The sequence below is a fragment of the Mauremys reevesii genome, linkage group 12, assembly GCF_016161935.1.
Source record: "Mauremys reevesii isolate NIE-2019 linkage group 12, ASM1616193v1, whole genome shotgun sequence".
NCBI lineage: Eukaryota > Metazoa > Chordata > Testudines > Geoemydidae > Mauremys > Mauremys reevesii.
In genome coordinates this window covers 37,117,389-37,143,537 of record NC_052634.1, presented here as the reverse complement: position 1 = coordinate 37,143,537, position 26,149 = coordinate 37,117,389, and the positions used below count along the sequence as shown (strand labels likewise).

General features: G+C 53.8%; 1 protein-coding gene and 3 non-coding genes across 4 annotated transcripts in view; 2 read left to right on the top strand and 2 right to left on the bottom strand.

The window, feature by feature from the left end:
* Positions 1-26,149, bottom strand: part of LOC120375609 (zinc finger protein 850-like) — a gene marked incomplete at both ends in the record, with an annotated part of 390,939 nt that overhangs the window by 65,807 nt on the left and 298,983 nt on the right. The gene's annotated exons all lie outside the window — the stretch shown is intronic.
* Positions 4,742-4,813, top strand: TRNAD-GUC. Its single transcript has one exon. It is a non-coding gene; the product is annotated as a tRNA-Asp (tRNA).
* TRNAD-GUC lies at positions 7,220-7,291 on the top strand. Its single transcript has one exon. It is a non-coding gene; the product is annotated as a tRNA-Asp (tRNA).
* On the bottom strand, positions 24,008-24,101 carry TRNAV-UAC. The gene is made up of 2 exons: positions 24,064-24,101; positions 24,008-24,043 (listed from the first exon to the last, which is right to left on the bottom strand). It is a non-coding gene; the product is annotated as a tRNA-Val (tRNA).

Below are 26,149 nucleotides of genomic sequence, written 5' to 3'. Positions count from 1 at the left end.
CTGCTCTTCATTAGACAACAAGACACAAAAAAGAAGAAAAAGAGATTTTCTACCTTCCACAACCCCCTTCCCCCTCCCGCAGCCCCTTCCCCATGTCTGGCCACACGCTCCCAGCTCAGGGTGACCACACACCCCGTCGGGGCAGGCTCTGCTCAGCCCGGCTCCCCACAGCCTGCACTAAACATGTGGGGACCAACCCCAAAACTTACTCCTATTTTACCCCAATGCCCCCAACTGCCGATTTTAATATGCAAATAAGGTGCTGCCACACTCAGGCCACGCCCCAGCTCTCCAGTGGAGCCACCCAGGAGAGAACCAGGTGATATTTAAATTAGCCAGGACGTCGCTCAGTCATTTCCCTCTGCTCCCAGCAGGTGGCGCCGGAGAGCTCCGAGCTCGCTCACTTCCCTTTCTCGCGTCGGCTTCAGCCCCCGGGTCACAAACGCACCAACCGGGGAGCAGGAGTGCGGGGCTGCTCCAGGGTGACCAGATGTCCCGTTTTTAAAGGGACAGGCCGGTCTGGCTGGACTTTTTCTTATATAGGAGCCTATTACCCCCCACCCCCGTCCCGTTTTCCACAGTTGCTTCAATGTCACCCCATGGGGCAGCTCTGCGGGGACGGACTCGCACACTTGGGAGCCATCAGCCGGATCTGCGTGCCTGGGAAGCTGCGTCCCTCCAGAGGCGCTTGAGAAGCCAAAGGGGCCGTGGGTGAGCTTGTGATGAGGTGAGTGTGAAGTGTGGAAGGGGCAGGGTGGCGAGAGGAGGTTTTGAGAGGAAAAAAGGTGCTGCTGAGCTGGTAGGGGAGGGCAAGGTCCCAGGCGGGTGTTGTGTGAGGAGCTGTGTAGGCCCGAAAAGGCGTCCTGCTGGGCAAGGGCAGGTGAGGAGGGCCAGGGCTTTTCCCAGGGCTGTTGCTGCGGCCAAAGCCTTTGGGAAGCAGAAGAGGGCCAGGGGTGTTGTTGCCTGCTGGGGCCCATGCGACGGTGTAGGTGTACGCTGACCATAGCTGGTCTGTGGGAGCTGGGGCCACTCACCGTGCCCCTTTCCTCGTCACTATAGTGGTGAGTATCCCTGCCTGTCACGCGGGAGACTGGGGTTCGATTCCCCGACGGGGAGGGTGACCCCTTTTGAAGGGGGGACAAAGAAATCCCTGGCCTGCCCACCACATGCCTTGCCTTCTCCTTCGACGGCCACTTCCCTTCGCACCCCGCACTGATGACTTTCACCTCCAGAGAGACAGTTACCTCGCAAGGACACGCTCGCCCTAGCCAAAGCCTCCCCCGGGGCCTGCACGTGGGGGCACGTTTCAGAGCGGCAAAGGGAAATAGGCTGGCCAGGGCCATGAGGACAATGGCCCAGACAAACGGGGAGGCACTTGGTCCAGGGGTGGAGGAAGACAGAAAAAAGGGACAGGCATGGGATTGGCTTCCTCTCTTTTTTCCTTTGCTCAGCATTTGACCTGTGACTGTAATGGGGAGACTTGAGAAAGACCTGTGGCCGCCGGCGAGGTAGGTGGCTGCCCCGAGAGCGCAGAGCTGAGCATTTTCCGCTGGGGTGCTTGCCTGCACCTCCAGCGCCTGGCCGTGATCGTATAGTGGTTAGTACTCTGCGCCGCGGCCGCAGCAACCTCAGTTAGAATCCGGGTCACGGCATTGCTTTTTGGTGGGGAGGGCTATCCTGCAGCACGCCTCGTGGCTCAGTCTGATGGCGTCCGTTTGCAAAGAGAGCCATCAGCCGGTCCTCAGTTTCTGCTTGGTAAAGGCAAGTCAGTGGGGTCCATCGGTCAGAAAAAGAGTCCCAGGACTTCTTGCTGGGCGCCAGGGTCCAAAAGCAGCGCATTCCCTCCTGGAAAGGGCTGTGTTTCGAATGTCCCTCCAGTGCGCATTGAAGGGAACAATCTGCGTGCCAGGGAAGCTGCGTCCCTCCAGAGGCACTTGAGAAGAAAAAGGGGCCGTGGGTGAGTTTGTGATGAGGTGAGTGTGAAGTGTGGAAGGGGGAGGGTGGCAAGAGGAGGTTTTGAGAGGAAAAAAGGTGCTGCTGAACTGGTAGGGGAGGGCAAGGTCCCAGGCGGGTGTTGTGTGAGGAGCTGTGTAGGCCCGAAAAGGCATCCTGCTGGGCAAGGGCAGGTGAGGAGGGCCAGGGCTGTTGCTGCGGCCAAAGCCTTTGGGAAGCAGAAGAGGGCCAGGGGTTTTGTTGCCTGCTGGGGCCCATGCGATGGTGTAGGTGTACGCTGACAATAGCTGGTCTCAGGAGCTGGGGCCACTCACCATGTCACTTTCCTTGTTAGTATAGTGGTGAGTATCCCCGCCTGTCACATGGGAGACCGGGTTCTGATTCCTGACGGGAGGGTGACCCCTTTTGAAGGGGGGACAAAGAAATCCCTGGCCTGCCCACCACATGCCTTGCCTTCTCCTTCGACGGCCACTTCCCTTCGCACCCCGCACTGATGACTTTCACCTCCAGAGAGACAGTTGCCTCGCAAGGACATGCTCCCCCTAGCCAAAGCCTCCCCCGGGGCCTGCACATGGGGGCACGTTTCAGAGCGGCAAAGGGAAATAGGCTGGCCAGGGCCATGAGGACAATGGCCCAGACAAACAGGGAGGCACTTGGTCCAGGGGTGGAGGAAGACAGAAAAAGGGACAGGCATGGGATTGGCTTCGTGTCTTTTTTCCTTTGCTCAGCATTTGACCTGTGACTGTAATGGGGAGACTTGAGAAAGACCTGTGGCCGCCGGCGAGGTAGGTGGCCGCCCCGAGAGCGCAGAGCTGAGCATTTTCCGCTGGGTTGCTGCCTACGGCCCCAGCACCTGGACGTGATCGTATAGTGGTTAGTACTCTGCGCCGTGGCCGCAGCAACCTCGGTTCGAATCCGGGTCACGGCAATGCTTTTTGGTGGGGAGGGGCTATCCTGCAGCACGCCTCGTGGCTCAGTCTGATGGCGTCCGTTTGCAAAGAGAGCCATCAGCCGGTCCTCAGTTTCTGCTTGGTAAAGGCAAGTCAGTGGGGTCCATCGGTCAGAAAAAGAGTCCCAGGACTTCTTGCTGGGCGCCAGGGTCCAAAAGCAGCGCATTCCCTCCTGGAAAGGGCTGTGTTTCGAATGTCCCTCCAGTGCGCATTGAAGGGAACAATCTGCGTGCCAGGGAAGCTGCGTCCCTCCAGAGGCACTTGAGAAGAAAAAGGGGCCGTGGGTGAGTTTGTGATGAGGTGAGTGTGAAGTGTGGAAGGGGGAGGGTGGCAAGAGGAGGTTTTGAGAGGAAAAAAGGTGCTGCTGAACTGGTAGGGGAGGGCAAGGTCCCAGGCGGGTGTTGTGTGAGGAGCTGTGTAGGCCCGAAAAGGCATCCTGCTGGGCAAGGGCAGGTGAGGAGGGCCAGGGCTGTTGCTGCGGCCAAAGCCTTTGGGAAGCAGAAGAGGGCCAGGGGTTTTGTTGCCTGCTGGGGCCCATGCGACGGTGTAGGTGTACGCTGACAATAGCTGGTCTGTGGGAGCTGGGGCCACTCACCATGTCACTTTCCTTGTTAGTATAGTGGTGAGTATCCCCGCCTGTCACATGGGAGACCGGGGTTCGATTCCCTGACGGGGAGGGTGACCCCTTTTGAAGGGGGGACAAAGAAATCCCTGGCCTGCCCACCACATGCCTTGCCTTCTCCTTCGACGGCCACTTCCCTTCGCACCCCGCACTGATGACTTTCACCTCCAGAGAGACAGTTGCCTCGCAAGGACATGCTCCCCCTAGCCAAAGCCTCCCCCGGGGCCTGCACATGGGGGCACGTTTCAGAGCGGCAAAGGGAAATAGGCTGGCCAGGGCCATGAGGACAATGGCCCAGACAAACAGGGAGGCACTTGGTCCAGGGGTGGAGGAAGACAGAAAAAGGGACAGGCATGGGATTGGCTTCCTCTCTTTTTTCCTTTGCTCAGCATTTGACCTGTGACTGTAATGGGGAGACTTGAGAAAGACCTGTGGCCGCCGGCGAGGTAGGTGGCCGCCCCGAGAGCGCAGAGCTGAGCATTTTCCGCTGGGTTGCTGCCTACGGCCCCAGCACCTGGACGTGATCGTATAGTGGTTAGTACTCTGCGCCGTGGCCGCAGCAACCTCGGTTCGAATCCGGGTCACGGCAATGCTTTTTGGTGGGGAGGGGCTATCCTGCAGCACGCCTCGTGGCTCAGTCTGATGGCGTCCGTTTGCAAAGAGAGCCATCAGCCGGTCCTCAGTTTCTGCTTGGTAAAGGCAAGTCAGTGGGGTCCATCGGTCAGAAAAAGAGTCCCAGGACTTCTTGCTGGGCGCCAGGGTCCAAAAGCAGCGCATTCCCTCCTGGAAAGGGCTGTGTTTCGAATGTCCCTCCAGTGCGCGTTGAAGGGAAGGATCTGCGTGCCAGGGAAGCTGCGTCCCTCCAGAGGCGCTTGAGAAGCCAAAGGGGCCGTGGGTGAGTTTGTGATGAGGTGAGTGTGAAGTGTGGAAGGGGGAGGGTGGCAAGAGGAGGTTTTGAGAGGAAAAAAGGTTCTGCTGAGCTGGTAGGGGAGGGCAAGGTCCCAGGCGGGTGTTGTGTGAGGAGCTGTGTAGGCCCGAAAAGGCGTCCTGCTGGGCAAGGGCAGGTGAGGAGGGCCAGAGCTGTTGCTGCGGCCAAAGCCTTTGGGAAGCAGAAGAGGGCCAGGGGTGTTGTTGCCTGCTGGGGCCCATGCGACGGTGTAGGTGTACGCTGACCATAGCTGGTCTGTGGGAGCTGGGGCCACTCATCATGCCCCTTTCCTCGTTAGTATAGTGGTGAGTATCCCCGCCTGTCACGTGGGAGACCGGGGTTCGATTCCCCGACGGGGAGGGTGACCCCTTTTGAAGGGGGGCAAAGAAATCCCTTGCCTGCCCGCCACATGCCTTGCATTCTCCTTCGACGGCCACTTCCCTTCGCACCCCGCACTGATGACTTTCACCACCAGAGAGACAGTTACCTCGCAAGGACACGCTCACCCTAGCCAAAGCCTCCCCCGGGGCCTGCACGTGGGGGCACGTTTCAGAGCGGCAAAGGGAAATAGGCTGGCCAGGGCCATGAGGACAATGGCCCAGACAAAGGGTGAAGCACTTGGTCCAGGGGTGGAGGAAGACAGAAAAAGGGACAGGCATGGGATTGGCTTCCTCTCTTTTTTCCTTTGCTCAGCATTTGACCTGTGACTGTAATGGGGAGACTTGAGAAAGACCTGTGGCTGCCGGCGAGGTAGGTGGCTGCCCCGAGAGCGCAGAGCTGAGCATTTTCCGCTGGGGTGCTTGCCTGCACCTCCAGCGCCTGGCTGTGATCGTATAGTGGTTAGTACTCTGCGCCGTGGCCGCAGCAACCTCAGTTAGAATCCGGGTCACGGCATTGCTTTTTGGTGGGGAGGGGCTATCCTGCAGCACGCCTCGTGGCTCAGTCTGATGGCGTCCGTTTGCAAAGAGAGCCATCAGCCGGTCCTCAGTTTCTGCTTGGTAAAGGCAAGTCAGTGGGGTCCATCGGTCAGAAAAAGAGTACCAGGACTTCTTGCTGGGTGCCAGGGTCCAAAAGCAGCGCATTCCCTCCTGGAAAGGGCTGTGTTTCGAATGTCCGTCCAGTGCGCGTTGAAGGGAAGGATCTGCGTGCCTGGGAAGCTGCGTCCCTTCAGAGGCGCTTGAGAAGCCAAAGGGGCCGTGGGTGAGTTTGTGATGAGGTGAGTGTGAAGTGTGGAAGGGGGAGGGTGGCAAGAGGAGGTTTTGAGAGGAAAAAAGGTGCTGCTGAGCTGGTAGGGGAGGGCAAGGTCCCAGGCGGGTGTTGTGTGAGGAGCTGTGTAGGCCCGAAAAGGCGTCCTGCTGGGCAAGGGCAGGTGAGGAGGGCCAGGGCTTTTCCCAGGGCTTTTGCTGCGGCCAAAGCCTTTGGGAAGCAGAAGAGGGCCAGGGGTGGTGTTGCCTGCTGGGGCCTATGCGCCGGTGTAGGTGTACGCTGACAATAGCTGGTCTGTGGGAGCTGGGGCCACTCACCATTTCCCTTTCCTCATTAGTATAGTGGTGAGTATCCCTTCCTGTCACGCGGGAAACTGGGGTTCGATTCCCCGACGGGGAGGGTAACCCCTTTTGAAGGGGGGACAAAGAAATCCCTGGCCTGCCCACCACATGCCTTGCATTCTCCTTCGACGGCCACTTCCCTTCGCACCCCGCACTGATGACTTTCACCTCCAGAGAGACAGTTACCTCGCAAGGACACGCTCGCCCTAGCCAAAGCCTCCCCCGGGGCCTGCACGTGGGGGCACGTTTCAGAGCGGCAAAGGGAAATAGGCTGGCCAGGGCCATGAGGACAATGGCCCAGACAAACGGGGAGGCACTTGGTCCAGGGGTGGAGGAAGACAGAAAAAGGGACAGGCATGGGATTGGCTTCCTCTCTTTTTTCCTTTGCTCAGCATTTGACCTGTGACTGTAATGGGGAGACTTGAGAAAGACCTGTGGCCGCCGGCGAGGTAGGTGGCTGCCCCGAGAGCGCAGAGCTGAGCATTTTCCGCTGGGGTGCTTGCCTGCACCTCCAGCGCCTGGCCGTGATCGTATAGTGGTTAGTACTCTGCGCCGTGGCCGCAGCAACCTCAGTTAGAATCCGGGTCACGGCATTGCTTTTTGGTGGGGAGGGGCTATCCTGCAGCACGCCTCGTGTCTCAGTCTGATGGCGTCCGTTTGCAAAGAGAGCCATCAGCCGGTCCTCAGTTTCTGCTTGGTAAAGGCAAGTCAGTGGGGTCCATCGGTCAGAAAAAGAGTCCCAGGACTTCTTGCTGGGCGCCAGGGTCCAAAAGCAGCGCATTCCCTCCTGGAAAGGGCTGTGTTTCGAATGTCCCTCCAGTGCGCATTGAAGGGAACATCTGCGTGCCCAGGAAGCTGCGTCCCTCCAGAGGCGCTTGAGAAGCCAAAGGGGCCGTGGGTGAGTTTGTGATGAGGTGAGTGTGAAGTGTGGAAGGGGGAGGGTGGCAAGAGGAGGTTTTGAGAGGAAAAAAGGTTCTGCTGAGCTGGTAGGGGAGGGCAAGGTCCCAGGCGGGTGTTGTGTGAGGAGCTGTGTAGTCCCGAAAAGGCATCCTGCTGGGCAAGGGCAGGTGAGGAGGGCCAGGGCTCTTGCTGTGGCCAAAGCCTTTGGGAAGCAGAAGAGGGCCAGGGGTGTTGTTGCCTGCTGGGGCCTATGCGCCGGTGTAGGTGTACGCTGACAATAGCTGGTCTGTGGGAGCTGGGGCCACTCACCATGTCACTTTCCTCGTTAGTATAGTGGTGAGTATCCCTGCCTGTCACGCAGGAGATGGGGGTTCGATTCCCCGACGGGGAAGGTGACTCCTTTTGAAGGGGGGACAAAGAAATCCCTGGCCTGCCCGCCACATGCCTTGCCTTCTCCTTCGACGGCCACTTCCCTTCGCACCCCGCACTGATGACTTTCACCTCCAGAGAGACAGTTTCCTCGCAAGGACACGCTCGCCCTAGCCAAAGCCTCCCCCGGGGCCTGCACGTGGGGGCACGTTTCAGAGCGGCAAAGGGAAATAGGTTGGCCAGGGCCATGAGGACAATGGCCCAGACAAACGGGGAGGCACTTGGTCCAGGGGTGGAGGAAGACAGAAAAAGGGACAGGCATGGGATTGGCTTCCTGTCTTTTTGCCTTTGCTCAGCATTTGACCTGTGACTGTAATGGGGAGACTTGAGAAAGACCTGTGGCCGCCGGTGAGGTAGGTGGCTGCCCCGAGAGCGCAGAGCTGAGCATTTTCCGCTGGGTTGCTGCCTGCGCCCCCACCGCCTGGCCGTGATCGTATAGTGGTTAGTACTCTGCGCCGTGGCCGCAGCAACCTCGGTTCGAATCCGGGTCACGGCATTGCTTTTTGGTGGGGAGGGGCTATCCTGCAGCACGCCTTGTGGCTCAGTCTGATGGCGTCCGTTTGCAAAGAGAGCCATCAGCCGGTCCTCAGTTTCTGCTTGGTAAAGGCAAGTCATTGGGGTCCATCGGTCAGAAAAAGAGTACCAGGAATTCTTGCTGGGTGCCAGGGTCCAAAAGCAGCGCATTCCCTCCTGGAAAGGGCTGTGTTTCGAATGTCCGTCCAGTGCGCGTTGAAGGGAACGATCTGCGTGCCAGGGAAGCTGCGTCCCTCCAGAGGTGCTTGAGAAGCCAAAGGGGCCGTGGGTGAGTTTGTGATGAGGTGAGTGTGAAGTGTGGAAGGGGGAGGGTGGCAAGAGGAGGTTTTGAGAGGAAAAAAGGTTCTGCTGAGCTGGTAGGGGAGGGCACGGTCCCAGGCGGGTGTTGTGTGAGGAGCTGTGTAGGCCCGAAAAGGCGTCCTGCTGGGCAAGGGCAGGTGAGGAGGGCCAGGGCTGTTGCTGCGGCCAAAGCCTTTGGGAAGCAGAAGAGGGCCAGGGGTGTTGTTGTCTGCTGGGGCCCATGCTCCGGTGTAGGTGTACGCTGACCATAGCTGGTCTGTGGGAGCTGGGGCCACTCACTGTGCCCCTTTCCTCATTAGCGTTGTGTATTTGGTTGTCATGTTTTTTGTTGCTATGGCAACTGAGTTAGATTATTATGGGTTTGCTCAACCGGTTTCGACCGGCTGAGTGAGCTCTCTGTGTCTGTAAATAAAATGGAGGTTTTGGTTAGCTGCCTGCTCTCTGGCTTCAAGTGATTGCTTCCTACGCCGGCTGCCCCAAGGATTTAACACTGGCGACGAGGATGGGATCCTGGTGCTGCTCCAGTAACAGAAGGAAGTAGAAGTCAAGGTAAAGAACAAACAAACAAAAAAAGCTGCTTGTTTGCACTGACTGTGAAAGTGAAACTAAAAATCATGGCTACTCTGACCAGGCCCCTGGAGCCTTTTGATGAGAATACAGAGCAGTGGCATGTGTATACTGAGCGTTTTGAGCTTTTGGTATTGAAAATGACATTAAAGAAGCGAAGAAGGTGCCATTATTCTTAACTGTTTTAGGTGCTAAAACCTACTCTCTGCTACGCAGCTTACTGCACCCTGTTAAGCCTGAGACTAAATCTTACAGTGAGATTGTGGAAATCCTGGGGTCTCATTTCTCCCCAAAACCACTGGTAATTGCTGAAAGATATAGGTTCCACAAAAGAGACCAAAAGGAAGATGAAACAGTTGTACAATTTGGAGCCATTTTAAAAAAGCTAGCAGAACACTGTGAATTTAAAGAGATGTTAAATGATGCCCTGCGTGACAGGTTAGTGTGTGGCCTCTGCAGTGAAGCTATACGGAAGCGCCTACTGACAGAGGCTCAGCTTACATTACAGAAGGCTGTTGATATTGCTGTCTCCATGGAACTGGCTACAAGGGAGGCACAATACATCGGTGCATCCCCTAGGGTGCAAAAGTGTCACAAGAACTGACCCACAAAACGGTGCAGAGTCAAGAATGTTACTGCTGTGGTAGCTGGGTCACCAGGCATCAGAATGCTGGTGTAAGGACCTGGTGTGTCGACACTGTGGCAAAGGGACACATTGAGTATGCCTGTAAACAAAAGAAAAAGAGGCCTGTGGTCTGGCCGACAAAAGAGGAACCTTGCATACCCTAGAGCAGACCCAGGATGATCAAGGTGACACCTCCTCACAAGAGGAAGTGCCACTGCATGTTTTGTCTTTGGCAGCGGGCTCACATGAATACTGGGTAACCCCTTTATTGGAGGGCAAACCTATATGCATGGAACTAGACACCGGTGCAGCTGTCTCGCTGGTTCCTGAGACTGTGTATAAGGAAAAGCTACAGCATCTTCCGCTTAAGGCAACAAAAACTGTTCTGAAGACGTATACAGGTGAAGCTGTGCCCATGTTGGGCACTATTGATGTTAAGGTGGAGCTCAATGGACAGGCAGCTAAATTGCCACTGTTTGTGGTGAGAGGTGACTACCCAGCCTTAATGGGTAGGTCTTGGCTTGGGAAGATTCAACTGAACTGGGCAGAAGTGCACCGGATGACTAAAGAAGAAACCAGTCTAACCCTATTCTAAGGAAACATGCTGCTGTTTTTGGAGATGATTTGGGAAGTATGAAGGGAATCACTGTGACATTGAACATTAAACCTGACAGTCCACCAAAATATCTGAAAGCCCGAACTGTGCCATATGCCATCAGGCCAAAAGTTGAAGCAGACTTGGAGCGCCTGGTCACCAATGGAGTCCTAATACCAGTTACCCATAGCTCATGGGCCACTCCTATCGTTCCAATCGTGAAGAAAGATGGCTCTCTCCGGATTTGCGGTGATTTTAAAGTCACTGTCAACCCAGTGTTGTGTGCAGAGCAATACCCGCTTCCCCGCATCGATGACCTCTTCGCAGGCCTGGCTGGGGGACAAAAGTTCAGTAAGATTGATCTGAGTCAAGCATATTTACAGATGCACGTCGATGAAAAGTCCCAAGAGCTGTTGACTATTGTGACTCATAAGGGGCTTTATCGATACTGTCGCCTACCCTTCGGAATAACATCGGCTCCCGCCCTGTTCCAGAGAGCTATGGACCAGATCTTGTGTGGCTTGTCAGGAGTTCAGTGCTATCTGGATGATATCCTGGTCACTGGAAGAAATGAAGAGGATCACTTAAAGAATTTAGAGGCTACCCTACAAAGACTGGAAGAGTATGGCCTACGAGTTCGCAAAGACAAGTGTGAATTCTTCAAGCCCTCTGTTGAATATTTGGGACACATCATTGATTCTGCAGGTCTTCATAAGGCCCCTGCAAAAGTTAAAGCTATTGTGGAGGCTCCCCCACCTCGAAATGTAAGCCAGCTGCGCTCGTTTCTAGGACTCCTGAACTATTATGGAAAGTTCATCTCACAGTTAGCCACACTGCTAAAACCACTTCATGAGCTCCTTGGGCAGAACAAGGCCTGGAAGTGGACTGAAGCCTGTGATGTTGCGTTTAACAAAGCTAAGGATGCACTGCTAAATTCTGAAGTTCTAACGCACTTTGATCCATCCTTACCACTGCAATTGGCCTGCGCTGCCTCCCCTTATGGAGTGGGAGCAGTCGTGTCACATATTATGCCTTCAGGAGAAGAGAGACCTATTGCTTTTGCTTCACGCACTCTAAGCAAAGCAGAAACTAACTACGCCCAAATCGAACGTGAGGCATTAGGAATTGTTTTGGAATTCGGAAGTTTCATCAGTACCTGTTTGGGCGAAAATTTACTCTTCTCACAGACCATCGACCTCTGACATCAATTTTGGACCCTACACAGGCATTCCCCCATTAGCTGCTAGTCGTATGCAACGTTGGGCATTGTTACTTTCAGCACACACATATGAAATCAAATATCGGAAATCCACTCTGCACGGCAATGCAGATGGCCTCTCAAGGTTGCCTTTGCCGGTCAAACACCAAGATAGTGCCCAAAAGGAAATCTTCTACTTTGAACAGGTAGAGAATACACCCATCACTGCTACTCAGATAAAGAAGGCAACTCGCGTTGACCCAGTATTGTCCCACGTTATGGACCTGGTGATGCATGGAAAATCTCGACAAGCCTCTCCGGTCTCATCCGACCTTGTTCCCTACATGTCCAAGCGGACGGAGTTATCGGTCCAATCTGGTTGTTTGTTGTGGGGGAGACGTGTCATTATTCCACCACCACTGAGATCACAGATGTTAGAACAGTTACATTCCGGTCACTGTGGAATAGTGCGCATGAAGGAAATTGCACAAAGCTATTTTTGGTGGCCTGGACTGGACAGCGCTATTGAAGAGAAGGCAAAAGCTTGTATGTCATATCAGGGTGTGAGGAATGCACCCCAGTGGGCACCCCTACACCCATGGGACTGGCCTGAAAACCCGTGGCAACGTATTCACGTTGACTTTGCTGGCCCCCTTGAAGGAAGCATGTTCTTGGTAGCAATAGATGCCCATTCTAAATGGCCAGAAGTCTCTATAATGCAGTCCACTTCGGCAGAGAGTACTATCCAAAAACTACGAGGACTCTTTAGTCGTTTTGGTCTGCCAGAACAACTTGTGAGCGACAACGGACCGCAGTTCGTTTCTCAGGAGTTTCAAAATTTTATGAAGGCAAATGGGATACACCACATCACGTCAGCACCATATCATCCGTCCACCAACGGATTAGCTGAAAGATTTGTGCAGACAATGAAAAACGCTTTGAAATCAGCAAGGGGACAACACTCCATTCAAAAGCGTCTGGATACCTTTTTACTTTCCTACAGAAACACACCTCATGCTACGACCCACGCATCTCCGGCCTTTCTAATGATGGGACGACAGCTGCGCACTTGCTTTGATCTGCTGAAACCTTCTGAACCCCGACAAATTGTGCAACATCAGCAGCAATATCAAGTCATCAGACGGGCACCCAGAGCAAAAGACCGAACCTTTAGCCCGGGACAGCCAGTTTTGGCTCGGAATTATACTTCCAGAGCTAAATGGGTTCCGGCCACAGTCATCACTCAAACAGGACCTGTTTCCTACACAGTCCAGACTGCAGAGAATCTTACGTGGCGGCGACATGTAGATCAGCTGTTGCCAGGTCATGCCAGTCCTCAGGACCCATCTGCAGTTGAGGGGTCTGACTTCACCTCTTCTGGTGAGGGACCGAATCACGAGTCACCTGTTTCTGACTGTTCTCCTCCATTACTGCCGGCGGCTGAGATACCCCTTTGCCCAGCACGAGCTGATACCACCTCCTCACCTGTTTGTGCTGCGGATCCTGAGCCCCTAGTGCTTTCGGGTGCAATAACACCAGAAGTTCGCCGTAATCCACCTAGAGACAGAAGGCCTCCTCATCGGCTGGATCTTTAGCTAGGGCGAACCCACGGTTATGGGGCAAAATAATCCCCAGGGTTTAGCCGGGAATGGAGGCAGTCTACCCTCCTTCTCTAGTCTAGTGTGTGTTTTATTTAGGGGATGTTCTTATTGGGGGGGAGGAATATGTTGTGTATTTGGTTGTCATGGCTTTTGTTGCTATGGCAACTGAGTTAGATTATTATGGGTTAGCTCAACCGGTTTCAACCGGCTGAGTGAGCTCTCTGTATATCTGTGAATAAAATGGAGGTTTTGGTTAGCTGCCTGCTCTCTGGCCTCAAGTGATTGCTTCCTACTCCGGCTGCCCCAAGGATTTAACAGCAACAACCGGGGGAGCCATCAGCCCGGCCCAGAAGGGCTTCATGCCATTGGAGGGGCGTACCTTGCAACTTCCTGCTCCAGACTGTCCTCCAGACGACCGCGCCCAACTAAACTGCGTCCCGCTCAATGGAGCCATCCGCCACGGGAACCGAGACAAGCACTGCAGGAAGTGCGGGTACGCCTTGGAGACCCTGCCCCACGTCCTGTGCAGCTGCAAGCCCCACGCCAGAGCCTGGCAGCTGCGCCACAACCAGGGCCGGCTCCAGAGCCCAGCGGGGTAAGCACCCGCCTGGGGCAGCCCTTTCCCAGGGGGCGGCAGTCATGCCTGCGGGAGGTCCACCGGAGCCCCAGGAGCAGCGGACCTGCCGCAGGCGTGACTGCGGAGGGGACGCTCGGCCGGCGGCTCCAGTTGACCTCCCACAGGCGTGACTGCGGACGGTTCGCTGGTCCCGCTTCTCGGCTGGACCTCCCGCAGGCGTGACTGCGGCAGCTCAAGCGGAGCTGCCGAACCAGCGAGCCGCCCGCAGCTGCGGGAGGTCCAGCCGAGCCGCGCGACCAGCGGACCCTCCACAGTCATGCCCGCGGGAGGTCCGCTGCTCCCGCGGCTCGGGGGCGCCTCCCGGGCATGACTGCTTGGGGCGGCCAAATTTGTAGAGCCGCCCCTGGCCACAGCGCCGTCCAGGACCATCTAGTAAAGGCCATCGCTCTGCACCTGGGAGAAATCGCCATCAACCGCACCATCCCCAACACCGACAGCCCGCTGCGCCCGGACATCGTCGTCACAGACGAGGATCGGAAAAAGATCATCCTCGTCGACGTGACGATTCCATTTGAAAACAGGACCCCGGCCTTCCGCGAGGCCCGAGCCCACAAGCTCGAAAAATGCACCCCCTTGGCGGACACCCTGCGGTCAAACGGCTATGAGGTCTGCACCGACGCCCTGATTGTTGGGGCCCTGGGCGCCTGGGATCCTTGCAATGAACGTGTGCTTTGGACCTGTGGGGTGGGCGGTCGCTACGCGTGGCTCATGAGACGCCTAATGGTCTCGGACACTATTCGCTGGTCTAGAGACATTTACACGGAGCACATCACCGGCCACCGCCAATACCAGGAGTGAGCGGGCGTGGCTTCGTGCACCCGCAGGGGTGAGGAGACGTGTAAACCCCCCCTGCTGGACTCTATTCCCTGAGCCCTAAACCCACCGAACCGAACTCCACCATGTGAGGGTCGTCTCATCCCCATTATCCAGCCCGCTTATTCATGCCCATGACTGTCCAGGTCATTCCCTTCTTTAAGTTTTGTCTAATGGAGTGTCAGTCCTGTCTAGACTATCAGGCAAGCCTACTAAAGACCCAGAGAGGCAACTGGCAGCTCCTGGTCAGAGCCCCAGACATCCAGCAGAAATGATGAGCTGCATGCCATTCTAGGGGGTGCCCCTGCAACAACCCCACCCATTGCTTCCCTTCTCTCCCAGGCTACCGTTATCCCCCATTTGTGTGATGAAGTAATAAAGAATGCATGAATTTGAAACAACACAGACTTTATTGCCTCTGCAAGTAGAGGTCAAATGGGGGAAGGGAGGGCAGTCTCCAGCTACTATGATATTCCAAGCAAGACTGAATCTCCAGAAGACAAAGCTTAAAGAAGAGAATGACCTGGGAGTCATTCCCATTTTTGCCCAGGAGCCCTCGGGCGACCTCACCAAGGCCAACCAGGAGCACTCACGGGATGACAATGACAGATACCAATCCTACTGTACTATCTGCCATCCGGAAGGGAAGGGGATGCTGCTCTGTAGTGCAGCAGCACCACGTCTGCCAGCAGCATCTAGTAGACATACAGTGACATTGAAAAAAGGCGAGAAACAATTTTTTTCCATTTGCTTTCGGGGGAGGGGGACATATACCCTGAACCACCTGTGACGATATTTTTGACCCTTCAGGCTTTGGGAACTCAGCCAAGAATTCAAATGGTTTTCAGAGAGTGCGGGAACTGTGGGATAGCTACAGATGTCAGTCACCCCTCCCTCCGTGAGCATCCATTTCATTCTTTGGCTTTCTAGTACGCTTGTCTCAGCTCCTTAAGTTTCAGCACTGTGTTGAGTCCCTGTTGTGGCCTCTTTCTATCATGGCCTTGGAGATTTTTTCAAATGCTTTGGCATTTTGTCTTTTGGAACGGAGTTCTGATAGAACAGATTCATCTCCCCATACAGAGATCAGCTTCAGTATCTCCCATACGGTCCATGCTGGAGCTCTTTTTTGATTCTGGGACTGCATGGTCACCTGTGCTGATCAGTGCTCCACACGCTGGGCAAACAGGAAATGAAATTCAAAAGTTCGTGGGGCTTTTCCTGTCAACCTGGCCAGTGCATCCAAGTTCAGATTGCTGTCCAGAGCGGTCACAATGGTGCACTGTGGGATGGCGCCTGGAGGCCAATACCGTTGAATTGCGGCCACACTAACTCTAATCCGAAATAGCAATACTGATTTCAGCGCTACTTCCCTCATCAGGGAGGAGTACAGATACCGGTATTAAGAGCCCTTTATATCGATATAAAGAGCTTTGTTGTGTGGACGGGTGCAGGGTTAATGCGATTTAATGCTGCTAAATTTGATATAAACTCATAGTGTTGGCCAGAGAGCAGCAGGTTTCCCCTATTGTTTCCCGCTCTTGTTTTCTTGACTAGTTTCTCCTCTGCACCAACTTGCTCTTTCGCTTTGTGAGCTTGGCTAGCTCAGTTGGCAAAGCATCAGCCTTTTAATTTGAGGGTCCAGGGTTTAAGTTCCTGGTCAGGTAATAAACTACTCACCAAGATCTTAAACTGTCTTTCTCATGTTCTCTTTGATGTTACTTTTTCTCTTCAGGATTTGCCCTTTCCTCAGAAGGGCCTTTTTGTGTGTGGGTTTGAAGGGGCAACTTCCTGACAGCCCCTCTGTCCTTGCGGCCTGGAGGAATAAAGGCCTCTGGGCATAGAGCATGTTCCTTCCCTGCACACACACACACAGACAAAGACACAGAATATCCCTAAGGAATTAGAATCACCTGCTGCCTTCCCCTGTCCTGCTGGATCCCCAAATGAAGATGCTCTTCAGCCTAAACCCATGTCCCCTCTTTTCCCAGTGACCCTCAATCCCAACCTTCAGTCCCTCCTATTCCCAGTGCCCCTCAGTCCCAACCCACAGGCCCCCCCTCCTCATGCTGCTCCTCAATCCCAACCCATGGCTCCCTCCTTCCCTCCAGCAGCAGGTGCTTCAGACCCCCTCAGGAAGATTTTCTTGCAAGGTTTCGTGTATGAGTCTGCATGTGAATTTTACAGCATGTTGGAAATAGGTTAGGTTGCTTGCCGAAATGATCACTTGTGGCTGGTGCTGGATTCCCAGTCTCCTTGTTATTGGGGCAGGAGAAACAAAGGGTCGTTATCCTTGATGTGTGAATCGAGGGCAGCACAACTGTGCTTGGCAGACCCCGACTGAGGGACTCACCCTCAATTCAATAGCACTTGCTAGGCAGGGGACAGGGGTTCCAAAGCCAAGTGGGCTGGGGCCTGGGTCCCAATACTAAAATGTAGGTGTTAGACCAATGTTAGGACAGGGTGGCTGTGGAGGGATGAGTGAGTCCCTAGACAACATAGTGAGTAGAGTGCCTTCTTATTTTCCCCCTTTTCCACCCAGGATGGCAGGTGAACTCTACAGAGGCACGTCTGGGCTTGCACTGACTAAGAACAACAGCTGTGAGTGGGGTGCAGAGAGGGGATGGCTTATGTTAAAGGTCTCTTCTGGCCATAAAGTCAACTAATTTCTGAAAAACTGAGTGTAACATTGGGAGCAGCGTCTGATGTTTTCCTGTCTAGCCGGCTTGCTGCCTAGAACGAACGCTTCTTGAGTGGGGTGATCCACAGGGAGTAGCTCAAACCTCCAAAGTGCCTGGCCAGGGGCAGGACATTAGCACAGCAAGGGAGGGGTGTGGCAGTGACATCACAAAGGCTTTTTTCAGGACCTCAGACTATTGGTCAAAGGTGGTGGGAAGGTGGTGACCTCACAGACAGATGCTGACATCAGCCAGGCAGGACAGGGGTGAGGGACCAGGGAAACCTCAGAGACCCCTGTGGCTTTGCTTCAGCAAGTCTCCTTCTCCAGGTCTCTCTTTGAGGACTGAGAGAGTATTCGGGTTCACGGACGTGAGCGCCAGGAGGAACCTCTTTCGAGTTTTTTCCTTCCCTTTTAGTGATTTTACTAGAAAAGAGCCGTCCCTGTTTAGAAGGTAAGAGCCTCCTCAAGGTTTGAAACCTGTTCGGTCTGATCCATCAGGTGATAGTTGAATTCTAGGCATGGAAAACACAAGCTTAAGGAGGCAGAATTTTATTTCACACTTGGGATTTTGTCCCATAGAATCAGTGGGGACATGAGGGTTTGTCCTTTTTGTTTCACCTTTTCCTCCATCCATCCCTCCCTCCTTTCTCTTTGTCTCTTGCATCTTTTGTCCTTTCACCTGTTCCCCTCCCAACACCAGGAGGTGTGTGTGTGTGTGTGTGTGTGTTGCGGGGGAGTGCTCTGCAGCTCCCACTCTGGGAGGTCCACCCAAAAATGTGGGGCTGAAATAGTGCTCGGGCAGTGATTCCCACCGGTGACCTGGGCCATCCTTTGGGCTTTCTGGTGAGAACCCTCAGCCTCCCATCCTCTGTCTCTACCCTGATTGGCTGAGCAGGGGGTTATTGACAGGGAGGAGACTCAGGTACTTGTTGTTCTCTTTTAAGACCAAGTAAATAAGTCAGACCCAGTTCTATGTTTGATGAATTTTGCTGCTTCTCTGCATTAATGGTCTCTGAACAGTTCATGATTCTCTCCAACATTGCAGTTCTCCTCAAATACTTGCTGAATAATTACTGTGCACTCTTGTTGGTCTGGAGCTCATTTGAGAACACTTAAGTCATTCAATGTTTGAAATTCAAGATCTGATGGTTAGTTTGAAAATCAGGGCTCTTGGGTCCTACTCCCAACTCTGCCACTGGCTGGCTGTGTGACCTAAGACAAGTCAATTCTCCTTTCTCAGCCTTAGCTTCTCCCTCTTTCAAGTAGGGATAATAATGATCCACTCCTACCTACCTCACAGTGGGTGGAGGACGGGGATCCATTGGAGAGTGTCACTAGGAGTAGTGAATAATATGAGGTGTCCTATCACGTTTACTCCGATCAGATTATGACATAATAGAATAGCTGAAATAGTCTATTTGATTTGTATTTTTTTATTTTGAAATTGTTAACAGCAGCAACTACTTAGCTCAGACTGAAGCATCTTATCTAATGTTTGTGGTCTAAGTGTCTCCTCTTTGTGTGTGATGAGACAATTTAACACACTGTAACAAACAGGAGATGCTTTTGTTTTGCAACAAAATATTTGTGCAAAGAACTTTCATCCTACTTGTTTTGATTTCAAGAAACAAACTGGTTTAGTCTGAAGGGGATTTTCTGACATTGAGCAGGCGCAGTGTGTCCCGTGACACCCGCCCGCTATACGGCGGCCCCTGCTGAGGGCGCCCTTGCTGCAGCTGCAGCTGGTTCTGCTGGCGCCCTGTGGTTGCCCTCGTTCGGCCAGGAACAAGCCTCAGGTGAGCTGAAAAGAATCCTGTCCAACCGAGTCTGGCAGCTGCCATCATGTAGCCAGAAGCCCCCACACCTGTCGGGGGAAAAAAAACAGCCACCAGAAAGTGGTCCATTGTCTCACGCGGTGCCAGAACCTGACACAGCGCCCGTGGGCAACCCATGCACACGCCGGCCATGCACACGCCGGCCGGTTCCCATGAAAGATGTGCCACTGCACGTCTCGGTACTTAAAAGGTACCTGTGCCACTGGCAGATACTTTAAGGCTCCCGGCAGTGAGTTCTGGGGACAGTTGTTCACTTTCACTGAATGTAACTGTATGTGCAGCTCTGTGCAGTCACATTTGATAGAAGTTTGGTGATTAAATTATACAAGAGAGTCAGGTAAAGTGGCTACTACCACCACTATGTTTTGTCCCGAGAAGCTTTTACAGCCATTCTGAGGGGAAATGGGCCCTTTGCCCACAGAAATGGTCTATAGGGGTCGGCTGCAGGCAGCAGATGGAGAGATAATCTCATCAAAATGATTTGACTCCTGGGTAATGTAAGCAAAATCACTAAAGGAATGTCCGGGGTTTCTATTGGCACTTAACTTGCCTGCCCCTGGCTGGCTCTGGTTGTACAAGATGGACGTGTAATTGGGGTTCAGTTGTGTAAAAAAGAGTAATCGCAGTGCAAGGGATGTTAGGCAAAAGAGAACTTTATGTGTGATGATGGAAGGTTTTAAGGACCTAAACTGACACTCGTGGTTTGTAAAACTCTTGTTTTGAAGGTTTAAGGTGAATTGGTTTGGTTCCGCTTTGTTGGTTTTTTTTATAATGCCACTGAAAATCCATTTGAATCATTCAAAGTGGCAAAACTGCCAGACACCTTTTGCCAGACACAGGTAACTAGTGTTGTTTGGGTTTGGGATTTAGCATTTAACCCTTAAGGCACCTCACTACTCTATAAAGTTCAAGACCAAAGTTATGGCTGTAGTAAGGGGCAGCCAGAACCAGAAGGATGGAGAAAGAAACATTGGTTGGACAGACGGACGGATGGACAAACCGAATAATTAAGCCTCTGTTTAAAAAAATCCACAAAAACGCTTAAAAACATTAAAAGGAAAAAAGGGGCAAAATGTTTCCCCGTTTACCAAAATACCTCAGCCTAGCTCTGCCCTTGGGGTTTGGGGGTGGGGGGCACCGATTGCAGGGTTTGCCTAGGGCGCCAGGTGCTGGCAGCTAGTCTAGAGCTGCCCCTGCCCAGAGGCCTTTATTCCTCCAGCCTGTGAGGACAGAGGGGGTGTCAGGAAGTTGCCCCTTCAATCCCACACACAAAACCCCTTCTGAGGAAAGGCGAAATCCTGAAGAGAAAAAGTGACATCAAGAAGGACTCCAGAGACAGAGCTTTTTAAGACCTTGGGGAATAGTTGAGTGCCTGACCAGGGACTTGAACCCTGGACTCTCAGATTAAAAGTCTGATGTGCTGCCAACTGAGCTAGCCAGGCTCACAGAGAGAGTAAGTCAGTTCATGCAGAGGAGAAACTACGGAAGAAAAAGGGCGCAGGAAACAGTAGAGGAAACCTGCTGGTCTCTCTCTCTCTTACCAGCCCTAGCCCTGGCCTGCTCCTCCCGCCAGCGCCCTGAGGCATTTTGCCAGCACCATGCCCCAGTCAGCTCCACCCTCCCCAAACGCTGGCAGGCCCAGCTCAGGAACCTGGCCACTCTTACAGCCGCCTCTTCCGCCCTGACTAAGAGGGAGGAGGATTGAGTCTCCCTCCCTCAGGCCTGTGCCTCAGCATTCCTGGGGAAAGACCAACGCCGCCAAAGTGACTTTGGGCCAGTAGGTCAACCAAGAGGGAGGCCTCCTGTGCCTGGCTGCAGCCCAGCTGAAGAACTCCGAGTAAACCCAGAAGACAGCCCCCTTGGTTGACCTACTGGCCCAAAGTCATGTTGGCCATGTTGGTCTTTCCTCAGGAATGCTGAAGGGCGGGCCTGTGTGGGGGTGTGTGCGCAATGTCACACCCTCCTCCTGAACTTACTGCCAGAGGCTTGGACACTGTCCATGGTGGAGGCGGGACACCTAAAATCCCTGCTTGTCTCTGGTCAAACCCCCTTTCAGTACCTTTAAACTGTATGATGTCCTACATGGGTGGTCTAGCAAGGTATAGGGTTCCTGGTCCCCGGCTGCCTGAAAACATGTTGGGGTGTGGTATTGCTAACAGAGTGCAGACAGCAATATCTGTTAACGTGTAGGTGTCTTGGCATTTAGCCACCAATGGCATAAGGCAGTGTGCCTCAGTTTCCCCTCCCACACAGCAGCGTAGGCCTGTTATGCTTTTGCTGCTGTGCCAATCTTCCAGCCTGTTTACAGGTATGAGATGAAAAGAAACAATTCTTGTGGGACTGTCTTGTCACCATCCCTAGCATGTATAAAAGTTTTTTTTTCCCCCACAAAACAGGTATGTCCCACATCTTTAAAGCGTTTACCACTAGTATTAACTCGTTGGGCTTGATGACGTAGCAAAAGACCCCCAGATTAACAGCAAATCTACGGCGGACAGGTTTTGTTCACACAATTTAGCTTGTTTAGTGTCTATTACATTTCCCAATTCCTTTGTGTACCCTCGTAAGTGCTCTGATGCAGATTGTTCTGCCTCTTTGGAGAAGGTTTTAAATTCAGGCATGTGTTTGAGGTGTTGGCAAGGAAGGGTGCACTGCAACCATGCCTGCCCTTGGCCCAAATCACACATTCCTTCAAAGCTTGTAATGTCTTTTCCCCTCACCCATGTATCTAACAAATCTCTCATTTCATTTACATAAGCCACATTACTGAATCCAGATCCCCTCTTAAGACTCCTGAATTTAACCCTGTAGGTTTCAGGTGTAATCTGAAACTGTTTTAAAACTAGTTCCTTACATTTACCATAGTTTGTAGCATCATCAATAGGCATCTCATTCAATATGTCCATAGCTCTTCCAGTCAATTTGGCTACCAATATGACCATTTTTTGATCACCAGGGATTTCACAGAGGTGCAGAGTCTCTCAAAGGTGATGAAATATTCAGCAATATCACTGGATTCATCATACTGTGGACATAGTCACTCCCATTTGTGGATTTTTGGGGAAGTGGAGCCAGCTGCTGGAAGGTTTTGTCTCTTCCACTCCATAACAGCCAGTCCATGTTTCTGGGCCTCAGTTTGGGCCTCTATTTCTCTGTCTCTTAACTCCAGGGCTCTTGTGTGAGCAGCTCCCTCCCTGGCTGCCTCTGCTTCCATAGCCCTTCTGTGCACAGGTGCCTCTGCGTCTTTGAGCTTCAATTGAAACTCCTGGTCCTTTGCTTTCTCTTCTGCTTCCAGTCTGGCCAGCTCTAGTTAAGTAGCTGCCTCTCTGGTAGTCATTTTCCTCCTTTCTTATGCTGAGACACCCCCTCTGCAGTTCACTGAAACTGGGATGCACTCAGCTCAGGGGGCTTCTTAGTTAACAGAGACTTTCCCAGCGCCCAGTGTTCAGCCTGTCTGGGCAGCAACTTGCAACCTGTGCAGTTCCAGCTTCTTCTGCTCTTCACTCTTCATTAGTTTGCTTATTTTTCTTTCCCTATTTCCCTTACCCGAAAGGAGCAAACAGAAAATCATAAACCAGTAACCACTTTGTCTGTTCTCTAGCCACCACACCCAACTCACTACCTGTCTCTCAAAGCAATGAGCTGTGAGTCTGGAGGTCAGGACTGGGATAGCAGGGGCTGCGGGTCAGGAGTGAGGGGCACCGTCAGAGCTGGAGGGAGCCCAGGGGCCTGCGAGTCGGGAGTGAGGGGCACCGGTAGGGCTGGGGGAAGCCGAGGGGCTGCGGGTCGGGAGTGAGGGGCACCAGCAGAGCTGTGAGTCTGGAGGTCAGGACTGTGATAGCAGGGGCTGCAGGTCGGGAGTGAGGGGCACCAGCAGAGCTGTGAATCTGGAGGTCAGGACTGGGATAGCAGGTGTAGCGGGTCGGGCGTGAGGGTCACCAGCAGTGCAGTGACTGGGGAGCTCAGCGGGAGCCCAGGGGGCTGCAAGTCGGGAGTGAGGGGCACCAGCAGAGCTGTGAGTCTGGAGGTCAGGATTGGGATAGCAGGGGCTGCGGGTCGGGAGTGAGGGGCACCGGTAGATCTGAGGGAAGCCCAGGGGGCTGCAGGTTGGGAGTGAGAGGCACCAGCCACGCAGTGACTGGGGAGCAAAGTGGGGAGCCAAGGGGGCTGCGGGTCAGGAGTGAGGGGCACCGCTATAGCTGGGGGGAACCCAGGGGGCTGCGGGTCAGGAGTGAGGGGCACCAGCAGACCTGTGAGTCTGGAAGTCAGGGCTGGGATAGCAGGGGCTGCAGGTTGGGAGTGAGGAGCACCAGCCGCTCAGTGACTGGGGAGCTCAGCGGGGAGCCCAGGGGGCTGCGGGTTGGGACTGAGGGGCACCGGTAGGGCTGGGCGTGAAAACTGTGCAGTTCAGAATGTGAATAGTGACCTCGTCTCCTTCCTGCACCTGCTCTACATTGCTCCACAGCAGCTTCTCCACCTGCAGAGTCACCCCAGCACGGCAGTGCAGCCGCCCAGGGTTCAGCAGGGGCCCCTGGCAAGGACAGTGGGTGCAGCTATCAGCCTGGTGTGCCTGGCAGTGAGGCAGCTGTAAAAAAGCAACACCCCCCCCCCCAGAAGTACAGAGACTGAATTCCCCAACTTTAACATCATGACCCCCTGTAGAAAGCCACACGTGTCAGTTGTATTTTCACAGGGAGATGCAAAAATCAAGTGACACCAATTTTTAAGTTGAGTAAATAAAGTTGAGGAGATAGTTATTAACCTCACAAAAATATACTAAAGATCCCTCAACATAACACCTGAAGGTGAAATATGGACAGAGACAAACCTTGTCAGCAAAGGCTCATTTCCCAAACGATCCTCAAAATGTTACTAATTCCCACCCCTCCTCCACAGGAGCTCTGTGCAGTGTAACTGTTCTGCAGGCAGCTTCCCATTAAATGCTGTTGTGGGACATTCCCAGGCCTGGAAATGTACCAATGACAGAATTTGAAGAGCAAACCTGGCTCCCCGCACCAGGCGGGATTTGAGTGTTTTGTCCCTGTCACTTAGAGTTTGTCAATATTACAGACGCCAGGGGCAGGACTCCAGGCTCTGCTTGAGGGATCCTGGCACAGGGGCTGCAGGAGGGAGGGGGGCAGAAAGGATTGCAGGTTCTGACCTGTGCTCTGGAGAGGAGGTGATAATTGAAGGGGGTGTTTTTGACTATTCCCCTGCCTCAGGGTCCCCAGGGCTAGAATTCTACATTCCACAGGGCCAAATAAGGGGGTGATGCCATGTGGTCAATGAAAACCAGTGCTCCAGGTGAGGTTTGAACTCACAACCCCAGCATAGCTCCTCTCAGCACTGCCGTGTAAGTACTGCGCACTAACCAATTGCACCACTAGAGCACCTGTTAATTATAATTCTGAGACCCCCCTAGGCTGATACAGGCAAGGAGTGACCCCAAAACAGTCTCAGTGGAGGTGAGAGCTGGTAGCGACAAGTGTTGTACTCGGTGGGGTGGATCCTTCTTAAGGGTTCCAGGCACCATTTGACACCTTGTGGTCCCACCAGGAGCAGAACAGGCTCCCTAAAAGCAGGGCCGCCCAGAGGATTCGAGGGCCTGCAGCAAAGCGGGGGAGCAGACATAAAAAAGGTGCCACCCGCTGCGGCGCTTGTACTCACTGGGCGGCGTCCGAGTCTTCAGTGGCAGCGGGTCCTTCACTCGCTCTGCGTCTTCGGCAGAACTGAAGGACCCGCTGCTGAAGTGTTGCCGAAGACCCGGACTGCTGCCGGGTGAGTAAAAATTAAAAAGGTGCCTCTAGCCAGGGAAGGGATTCTTGGCCAGGGCTTGTGGGGCAAATTGCCCAACTTGCCCCCCGCACTTGCCCTGCCTAAAAGTAGCAGCCACCAGAGCCCAAACAGTAGCCCCACCCCTTCCACTCGAGGCCACGCCCCTGCCCTCCCTTCTCCCCAAGGCCCCGCTCCTACGGTGCCTCTTACCTCAAGACCCCTCCTCCCGCTCACTGCTCTCCGCCCCCTCCCCACCCTCACTCGCCCTTAAGGTCATTACAAAGTGGCAAGGCAGAGCCCTCCCATTTTTAAAAGCCGTGGGGTGTTGTTCCCCCCTGTTCAGGCACCCCTGGGGCCCTGCACTTCACACAGCTCTCCCTGATTTCAGCTGTTAGTGAGGGAGCCTCACTGCTAGCGCAGACTAGGCAGTTTCTTGCATGAGAGACACTGTCCCAAAGCAGGACTAATGCTTAGAGCTGGTTATCAGTGATTTCAGATCTGTTGGGCTGCAGCAAGACTCTCCATTGAGTCTTAATCAGCTCTGTTATTACACAGAGAAGAACAAAAGCGTCAAATGGTGCCTGGAACCCTTAAGAAGAATCCACCCCACCGAGTACAACACTTGTCGCTACCTGCTCTCAGCTCCACTGAGAATGTTTTGGGGTCACTCCTTGCCTGTATCAACCTAGGGGTTTTGAAGAATTACAATTAACAGGTGCTCCAGTGGTGCAATTGGTTAGCGCACAATACTTATAGGGCAGTGCTGAGAGGAGCTATGCTGAGGTTGTGAGTTCAAGCCTCACTTAGAGCACTGGTTTTCATTAGCCAAACGGCTTCACCCCATTATTTGGCCCTGTGAAATGTAGAATTCTAGCCCTGGGGACCCTGAGGCAGGGGGAGAGTCAAAAACACCCCCTTCACTTATTACCTCCTCTCCAGAGCACAGGTCAGAACCTGCAATCCTTTCTGCCCCCCTCCCTCCTGCAGCCCCTGTACCAGGATCCGTCAAGCAGAGCCTGGAGTCCTGCCCATCCTTGACCCCTGAGCCTGGAGGGAGAGGAGCAAGGAGCCATTGTTAGAGGGCTTTCCCTTCCCCCGCCCACTTCCCTGGCTCTTGTCACACAGACAGAAAGCAGCAAAAGACCAGAAGTCGGAAGCGCAGACAACGGGATGTTTACTGGGGTTAGTTTCCCAGCAAGCAGATTCCGAAGCCCTTCACACCAGTCGGGCTTATCTCTATAGACCGACAGAGTCTGTTCCCCAGTGTCCCCCTTCCCAGCTCTGATACCGCAGTTCTGAAAGTCTAGGCCTGTACAGGCAGCCTGAATATCTCTATTCTAACAGCCATCGGTCCCTGTGGAAAAATGATCTATTCAGGGTTGTCCCTAGACATTTTGGTGCCCTACACGGCACCCCCGTCCCCCAGCCCGAGCTGGCAGAGCGGAGCAGGCTGGGGCCAGGTCACTCCACTTCCCGCCGCCCGGTAATTGCAGGGCAGGCCCGACCCCACACTCACGGGGCGTCGGGAAGTGGAGTGATGCGGCCCCAGCCTGCTGCACTCTGCTCCCAGCCTTGGAAGTTGGGGGGTGGGGGGGAAACACCCCCCAGCACTCACCAGTGGCGCGGCTGGGAGCTGGTGGAGCAGAGCAGGCTGGGGCCAGGT